The sequence below is a fragment of the Rhincodon typus genome, chromosome 4, assembly GCF_021869965.1.
Source record: "Rhincodon typus isolate 14 chromosome 4, sRhiTyp1.1, whole genome shotgun sequence".
Lineage (NCBI taxonomy): Eukaryota > Metazoa > Chordata > Chondrichthyes > Orectolobiformes > Rhincodontidae > Rhincodon > Rhincodon typus.
This window is the reverse complement of record NC_063335.1, coordinates 77,556,346-77,566,302: the sequence shown is the minus strand read 5'-3', so window position 1 is coordinate 77,566,302 and position 9,957 is coordinate 77,556,346.

The following is a 9,957-nucleotide window of genomic DNA, read 5'->3' as shown; positions in this document are numbered from 1 at the left end:
CACACACACACACACACACACACACACACACACACACGGGACAAGCCAAGTCACTTTCCCCACCCACTCCAGCCTATGATTGTCGCCATTTTCTTTCACATTGCACACTTGCAATTTGCAGGATGATGGAAGACGACAACAAGTGCTCCTTGGACCGTAATTTCCTCTCTTCACCTTTACATGTTGGACAAACCTTTTCCTGATAGCCCGTCGCCTGAGCACCATAGGCTTTGCACTTCCTCAGATCACTCACCAACCCATCTACATAGGTCTGCACCTTCCTACACCCCCCAGCCCCTGGCATATAAAGTAACTGTGCCAGTTATGCCCAAACACTATCCCATCTCGAAACCATGTTGATCTCACTGCTGATGGAAACCCCTCCCACATGGCTGTCTTCCTGTCCATGCTTTCCCTACTTTACAAATATAGTTGCCCCACTTCACAACTGTCATTCCTACCTCCCAGCCTGCAATCCTACAGTGGGTTCCTCAGTTTCCTTTGGCTATTTATTATTTGCTAACATGGCTTTTTGTTTCAGCACATGCGGTGTGTTTGCCATGTAAGCTACTGCCACATGGTGTAGTTGTGAAATTGATGTAGCACAGTGACATACAGCATGATGGCCTATCCTATTGACTGAAGACTGCTCACTAAGAAGACAAGCTGCCTACCTCTGTCACTGCCCTAAGAGGCAAGGCATGGATGCTATGTGTATGCAAAGTGAGTGAGAGCGAAGGGAGACAGCAGTACAGTAGCCCTCATTTCTGGTGCAGTGTGTGAGCTGGTGTGTGTCCCTGTGCCCAAAGTGCCCTTGCAGCAGCATTTCAATGATAGGTGCCAATGAGCCTAGAAAGGCAGCTTTAAAGAACAAGTGGATTGAGAGGTGCCATGGGGATTCGGAGAGGCTGGTAGTTGTTAGGTGCCAATGTGAATGGACATGGGGTACATGCAACTGGCACCCATAGAGTGTGTCCTGAGATGTTGTTTCTGGAAGTCTAAGGTGGCAGTCTGAAAGAGCAAGGAGAGAGCTGAGGGCTTTCTAAATGTCAGGAGCAACATATTGCATTTTTAAATGGAGATCCAGGCAATGAGACAAGATTCTCGCTCAGGTAACATGTTGAAGTCACAAGACTCTCATGTTGGGAATTACCGATGTTTCGTTGCTGGTGGTAGAATAGGCGGCTGCATATTACCGAGGCAAGATTCAGTGTTTATGAGTGTCAACGAGCAATAATCCCCTTTACTAGACATCTCGCCACTGCCGAATGAGAAGGTTGTCTCATTGCCTGGATCACCATTTGTAAACGCAACACACCGCTCCTGACATCGATAAAGGCCTCACCCAATGTCTCTCAGATTTCTCAACATACTCAGGTGCTTCTGGTGCGTAACTCACTCGAGCCCATAAGTGTAATTTATAAAACTAAAGTACAATGTGAGTTAGAAAATTTATAATTCCAAAATGGCAGAGGAGTAAGGCTCTTGAGTTGAAGCTCGTCATCTCCAACAGCATTTCTTTCTTACTTTCCTTTTTCTTTTTCTCTTTTTTCTTTTCTCTTTTTCTTTTTTTAAAATTTTTTTTTAGTTTTGTTTTCTCTACCTATCGTCTTGGGTGAACCCCATCGTGGATGCAACGATGGCAACGGCAGTGGCTGGGGGCCCAGAACAGGGGTTTTGGCCGTCGGGCACAGGGAGGTTGGTGGTCAGCGGCATTGCAGGAGTGGCAGCAGAGTGGGAATCTTGTGGTCTGTGATGAGGCAGCTGGTGAGCCCAGATGGCAGTCAGTAGTGAAATGGCAGTGTGAAGGCGTGGGGTTCGAGAGATCGAGCCCAGTGCAGGAGAGAGTTTGAGCCCTCATGGGAAAGCTCAGCACAGGGCGACTGCAGGCCCATGGCTGAAGAAGGACTGTAATTTGGAACTTTTAACTTTATTTATTATTTACAACTTTATACTGAGAAGAAATGTAATATTGAACTTTTAACTTATTTCTTTATTTTTCTACTTTTTACCTCAGATTTTGCACCTAGGTACCTTGTACCTAAGATGGCACCATGAATGGTGACATTGTAAATTTTTCACTGTACTCCTGTACTTGAGTGCACGTGATAATACAAACTAATTCTAATTTGTTTGAAAATTTGATGCTGAAGTCCTTGAATTCAGATACGACCAAGAAATTACTGCCGTTCTGTGAAATAGCAACCTGACAGATGAAGCCCATATGCCAGGTTTTGCCATGACTGTGATTTTCAAAACAACTGCACTTTAATTCCCCTTCTATGCTTGTACTAGGCATGTATACAAAGACAATATTACACCGCATTTCACCGAACATTCAATTGTGATGTTAAAATTAAAACTACAATTAATATTAAGAAATCTTTGTTTACACTTCACATTGTCATTTCCACCCCATTCATCGATGAGTGAAGCCAATGCCATTAGCAAGAGAAGAATCAGAGTGACCTTGATTAATACACAATTTCAATGAAGCTGAACATGTTTGGTAATTGACTGTGCATAGGGTTGTCCTTTCTTCTGCAGATTGCATGAATTCTGTGTAGTCTGGAAAGTTCCTCAACGCTAAAAAAATTATAAGATTCTGCCAGCACTTTGCATTGGAGTAGGTTTTCATGCAGGATTAGGAGTAGGATCACTTAAAGTGATTAATTTGCAAACAATTAGAAACACGGAGGAACAGACCAGTCACCGTGATGGCCCCAAATTGATGTTATGCCCCAAACAATCCTCTGACCACCCTTTCTTTATATAACTCCATCAACAGATCCTTATATTCCTTTCTCTTACAAAGCTTCCCATTGAATGGGTTTGTGTTATTTGGCTCAGCTACTCAACATGGGATTGCATTCCACATTGTAACCATTGTCTGGATAAACAGCAGAAACAACTTAGATTTATATAGGTCCTTTAAAGTACATTGTAACTTCTCCAGTTTGGAATTTTTGGCTGCTAAATTATTTCTGGATTTTGGAATTTGCTGGATTATAAAATGATTTTGGAAGCTTAACCATAAGAAAACCCCCTAGATGTGCATGTTTGTCTAAAACAAAAAATACGTTACAAAGTAACAAAAATGAGTAATTAAAATCAGGCATGCCCAAGAAGGCCCAATTAGAAAAGCACGGATATCTCAGAGAATTAGGAGCAAATTACTGCAGATGTTGGATATCACAGCAGGTCAGGCAGCATACATGGAGAGAAGGCAAGCTGACATTTTGCATTTAGATGACTCGTCATCAGAGCTCAGGGAGTTGTTGGTCTTGAGGAGCTTACTGAGATAGGGAGGCCATGTTGGGATTTAAAAACATGAAATTATAAATTTGCATAGCCAGAAGCCAATGCATGTCAATCAAAAATATGAGACTCATATATGAGCCCAAATTAAACTGGCACTTGTTTTGTTGCTACTCATTCATTAGAAAAACAAACTACTCAATTCTTGCATACATAATAATTTGCTAAGAAATACATACAATGCTTCTAATTTTTCATTCCACTTGTGAAATTTGCTATTTGCATAAACAGGGGCTACTTGCCTTTTTAGCAAAAATAATCATCAAAAATGAACACTGTCCTTATCAAATTCCTTCATCTTGGAAATGAGTATTAATACTAAGTTCTGTCTAGTGTGTTTTGCTGATTGATGCAATGATCTACCATGGTTTATGTGATGTCCTTCCTGGTCAAAATCCTGATATTCTTCCTTGGAACAATGGGTTAAAGATTTACGGTGAGCAGGCAGGAAGGTAGGGTTGAGGTTAAGATGACATCAGCCATGGCGATGTTAAAGGGGTTGAACTGTTCTTATGTAATATTGTGACTGTTATCCCAGCCCCTCAGCATCTTGAACATCTCCTCATTCCCTTTTCTGTTTGCTCAAGGCACAGCATGCCAGGATTATGTGCTACACTGTTTCTCCAAAGCCATCCCAGAGTGATCTCAGTATATGAACCTCACCTTGGAAGGAGGCAGGAAGTTTTTAGCAATCGAGCATTTTGGTAACATGGAAGCTCCCAGAATATCTGGTGCAGACTTCCAAGTTGTGGTAGCGATGATCACTGATAAATTTCGCATTGATCATGTGGAATCTTTCTCTGTTAATAAATTCTGCAATATTTTAGTATGGTGTTCTCAACATGTTGTGGTACATTCTATGGTCCCTGCACCTGGAGGAAGCCAGTGAGGTTGGAAGATCCCACTTCCCAAGCTGTACTACGAATCTCATCATGGGAAAAGAAATGAAGAGCTGTGGCCTTAACCAAACTGCATTTGTGATATCTTTGTTGATAAAATGTGGAGCTGGAGAAGCACAGCAGATCAGAGAGAAAGAAAGTCAATGTTTTGAGTCTGGACCCTTCATCAGGACTGGGGAGGGGGATGGGAGCTCAGAAATAAATAGACGGGGCGGGGAAAGGTAGATAGGATGGTGATAGGTGGATGTAGTTAGGGGGTTGTAGAGATTGGTCAATGGGAAGGGGAGAGTAGATAGGTGAGAAGGAAGATGGACAGGTTATATGAAGTCAAGGAGGCTGGGATGAGAGGGAGAGTTGGATATGGGGTGAGGCTGTGGGTGTGGAGATTTTGAAGCTGGTGAATTCTATGTTGAGGCCATTGGGCAGAATATAAGGTGTTGTTCCTCCAGATTACGTGTGGCCTCATTGTGACAGTGGAGGAGGCCCAGGATGGACACATCACCCAGGGAGTGGGAGGGGCAGTTGAAATGTCTGGCAACTGGAAGGTGATGTTGGACCGTACAGATCGCTGATGCCCTTCGAATCAGAAACTGAGTCTGTACTTGGTCTCTCCGATATAGAGGAGGCCACATCGGGAGCAACAGATGAAATAGACAGGTTAAAAAGATGTACAGGTGAATCTCTGCCAGATTTGGAAGGATTGTTTGGGTCCTTGGTTGGAGGTAAGAGGGGAGGTGTGGGGCCAGGTGTAACACTTCCTGCAGTTGAAGGGAAAGGTGCAGGGTGTGGTGGAAAGTTTGGTGGGGAGTGTGGAGTGGACGAGGGAGTCATGGAGTGAGCGGTCCCTATGGAAAGTAGATAGGGGTGGGCAAGGAAGTATCTTTTTGTTGGTGGGTTCTAATTGAAAATGGTGAAAATGGCAGAGGATGATGCATAGGATTTGGAGATTGGTGGGATGGTATATGAGGACCAGGGGGACTATATCCTTATTGTTGTTGGGGGTAGAGGGTTTGAGGGCAGAAGTGTGGGAAATGCAGGAGATGCAGTTGAGGGCATTATGAATCATGGGAGAGAAGAAGGTAACATCACTGAAGTAGGAGGGCATTCGGGATGTCTGGGAGTGGAATGCTTCATCCCAGGTGCAGATGCGGCAGAGGCGGAGGAATTGAGAGTATGAGGTCGCATTTTTGCAGGAGGACGGGTGAGAGGAGGTGTAGTCGAGGTAGCTGTGGGAATCAGTGGGTTTGAAATGGATGTTGGTGCTAAGTCGGTTGCGGGAGATGGAGACGGAGAGGTCCAGGAAGGGGAGGAAGGTGTCAGAGATGGTCCAGGTAAATTTGAAGTTGGGGTGAAAGGTGTTGGTGAGGTCGATGAACTGTTCAAGCTCCTTGTGGGAGCACGAGGCAGCATCGATACCATCATCGATGTAGCGGAGGAAGAGGTGGGAGATAGTGCCAGTGTAGCTGCAGAAGATGGACTGTTCTACATCCTACAAAGAGGCAGGCATAGCTCAGACCCATGAGGGTGGCTATATAGCCACACCTTTGGATATAGGAAGTGGGAGGAGTTAAAAAAATAGTTGTTGAGGGCAAAGACTAGTTCTGTCAAGCAGATGAGAGTGTCGGTGGAGGGTGACAGGTTGGGCATGCGGGAGAGGAAGAAATGGAAGGCTTTTAGGCCCTCCTCATGGGGAATACAGGTGTAGAGACTGAATGTCATTGGTGAAGATGAGGTGTTGGGGGCCAGGGAATTGAAAGTGTTGGAGAAGGGGGAGGATGTGAGTTGTGTCCCAAACGTAGATGGGGAGTTCCTGGACTGGATGGGAAAGAACGGGGTCGAGGTAGGAGGAGATGAGTCCAGTGGGGCAGGAGCAGGCAGAGACAATGGGTCGACCGGGATAGTCATGTTTATGGATTTTGGGTAGGAAATAGGAACGGGCAATACGGGTTTGGGGAACTGTTAGTTTGAAGGCTGTGGACAGGAGGTCTCCTGAGGTGATGAGGTTATTGATGGCCTGGGAGATGATGGTCATAATCGAGGGGACGGTAGGAGGTGGTGTCGGAGAGTTGGCATCTGGCCTTAGTGATGTAGAGGTCAGTACACCATTCTACCTCTGCGTGTCCCCTTATCAGTGGGTTTAATGGTGATGTTGGGGTTGGAGCAGATAGAGTAGAGGGCTGGGTGTTCCGATGGGGAAAGGTTGGAGTCAGTGAGAGGGGTGGAGAGATTCAGGCGATCGATGTCGCGATGGCAGTTGGAGACGAAGAGGTCAATTGAGGGTAGGAGGCCGGGGTGTGATAGCGTCCAGGAGGATGAGGTTTGTTGGAGGCAGGAGACGGGGTCTTCAGAGGATGTGTTGGACTCCAGTTCTAAGAAATAGGTGCAGAGGCGGATGCAGAGGAAAAAGAGTTTGTCATCTAGACATGTACAGAATTCATTGATGTGTGGGCGTAGGGGGATGAAAGTGAGTCCTTTTGCAGTGGACTGACCATTTGTCTTCGGTGCGGGGGAGGTCTGGGAAGGAATGGTGAAGACCCAGCAGTGCTTGGGGCTTGGGCTTAGTGTTAAGCTGGAGCTAGGAGCTAGGGTAGAGACTGCCTCTGGAGTGGGTGTGCGTATGGAAACAGTCACGTGGGCAGAAGTGGATGCAGCAATGTGGTCAGTGGCATCCGTGGAAGTGACATGGTTGGCAGGGCTAGCGGGAGCGGCTGGGCTGACCACATGGTTAATGTCGCTGGGCGGATTCATCCCCACCTCCTTGGCCTGACACAACCTGTCCATCATCCTCCCCACCTATCCGTCCCATCCTTCCCACTGACCAATTCCCACTACCCCCTACCTGCTTCCACCTATCACCATCCCACCTACATTCCCCCCCAGCCCCACACCCCCACCATTTATTTCTGAGCTCCCTTTTCCCTCCCCATTCCTGATGAAAGGTCCAGACCCAAAATTTCGACTTTCCTGCTCCTCTGATATTGTCTGACCTGCTGTGCTTCTCCAGCTCTACATTTTATCGACTCTGACTTCCAGCATCTGCAGACCTCACTATCTCTTTGTGATATCTCTGATTCATTTGTGGTTTGAGGATCAGGAGAATCTATGCAGTGCCAATAATTCTTTGGAATGAGACTGCTGTAAGTGCTATGTTAACTTCTGTAAAAACAGAAAGAGATGGAGAAAGTCAACAGTTCTGCCAGCATCTGTGCAGAGAGAATCGGAAATAACAGTTTGAGTCTGAGATTAGAACTTAAGGTGAAAAGTAGAAATTTATTTCAAGATGCGAGCTTCAATTTTTTTCAGTCCAATATGTTCCCACATTTCTCACCTTTGCCAAGGTCAAGGGTTGGGAAAATTCCATACTTAGTTTATAAACCAAATAACTGCAATGTCCCTGAACTCCTTCCAAGTTAATTGTACAATTGTTCTGTTGGGTTAACTCTTTTTTGGAATTCTTTCAATGTTTTCTTCAATTGATATGGTTGAAGTGGAGAAATAAATGGATGCAGAACATAGATATCTTAGCACATGGTGGCATTGTGTCCTAGTATTTGCACTTAAGAGCCACCAAATATAATTTTCATATTATATGTTCCATAAAATCTTATAAATATTCGTCTTCTATAAGCATATTAAATAGCACTGTTAATAACTGTCTAGGTATAATTCTTGTAATGTTGTGATCATGGATTTAATGCACAATGTTGACAGTTAGATTTCTATCTATATGCATGTTTTGTTTTACGTTGACATGATTGAAAATGTACTGAACGCTCTTTCTCCAGTGAAACAATCCAGTGGCAGCTGATTCATCAGTAAATACATGGTGTAAATTGGACAGAGAAAAAGATCTACTCTTCCGGAAACAGAAAATTAGCATGGAGATGAACAGCTGCAAAAGTCCCCAAACAAAAGCAATATCGAAGAAGGATAAAACAGAATCTATATATTTACTTCTATTTATGCAAATTAGAATAAAGGTAATGACAAATGCATGAGTAAGAATTTATCTGAAAATCACCGGTTGTATTCACTTAATACTATGAATTCTTGAGCAACGTGAATGACCTGCTGCTTATAATGAAATGCCAGTAAAATCAATTGGAAATAAATTGGTTTGTGTACGAGTTGGCTGCAGGCTATAATCTTGGGGTTATAGTCTTTACCAGAATTATTTTGATGTCTTAGCCAAAGGGCTGGATTCTTTTTCAGCAGCTGTTACGGCTACATCAAAACTGACTGATTTATAAAACTTGTTACAATTGTAGAAATAAATTCTTTTCCCTTTGCAAAGTCGTCAACAAGATAGAGGCACTTATTGAGTAATAAGTTTCATAACACATGCAAGGCCACCTCTGGTATCTGACAAAATGCTGCTTACACTCTGATGCTATCCTGAATCATTGATGCAATTGTGTAATAACCTGTGATGCAAGTTAACTTTTTGAAGCACTAAGATGATTGTTTTCCTTGATGCACGCATGCATTGATTTGATGGGCCTTCTTCCTGATTTATATGTTTATACATAGGGGAAATAAATAAATTCATCAGATGGGAATTGCAGAAACCATTTAGATGATAGTATCTTTTGAATCCAGAATCATGGGAAGATGGGAACTGGAAGAAGGCACTGACCAGCCATGCCTATTCCAATATTTAATGAGATCATGCCTGATCCGCAGCCTAAATCCATATATACTCCTTTCCCTTCTCATCCCTTAACACTTTTGGTTATGAAAAATCTATAAATCCCAATTTTACAATTAATAGAGTTATGTAATCAATAGATAGTTATGTGGGAAACAGTGGCACAGTGGTCATATCACTGGATTCACAATCTAGAACTCCAGTAAAGTAATCTGAATATAAGAATTCAAATTCTGCTGTGGCATCTAGTGGAATTCTAAACTGTATGATGCACTGTAGAAATTCACCAACCCTCCATAGACAGCACTTCCAAACTCACAACCACCACCATCCAGAAGAAAAATGACAACAGATACCTAGGAACATCAACACCTGCAAGTTCCCCTCCAAGCCACTCACCATCCTGACTTGGAAATATGTCACTGTTTCTTCAGTCTCACCAGGTCAAAAATCCTTTAATTCCCTCCTTAATAGCATTGCGGGTGTATCCACAGCAGTTGAAGAAAGCTCAATGCCACCTTTTCAAGGGCAATTGGGGATGGCCAATAAATTTTGACCCAGCCACAGAGACCCACATCCTATGACTGAATAAAGAAAAACTAACTCTTCTATTTTATGGCTTTAACTTACTGGATTTTATGGTGCTTTTATCAAGTGCGTTTTGGAAGGCCATAGCAACCACATTCCCTTCAGTGATCCTTTCTGTTACATCATCAAACCACTTACTTAGCACCTCAACCATCCCTTACTTTGCTGTGAATAGAACTAATTTATGATCCTGTATTGGGCCTCTTTCTCCTTTTCCTGTCCTTTTGTTTTTATATGTCTGTCGAAGATTTTTCAGTTCCCTTTTATGTTAGTTTTCTCAACCTCTCTTTATATCTCTTTGCATCTCTAATTTCCTTTTCCACGTCATGCCGGAACTTCTTATATTCATTGGTATTATGAGCCTGCTATTTGTCTTACATACTCTTTTTCAGCTTCATTATTCTCACCTTATTTTCTGTCATCCAAGGAGTTTTGGCCTTGTTTGTTCTATCCTTCTCCCTTATGACAGTTTTCCTCAATTGTATTTAGACTATTAATATTTAG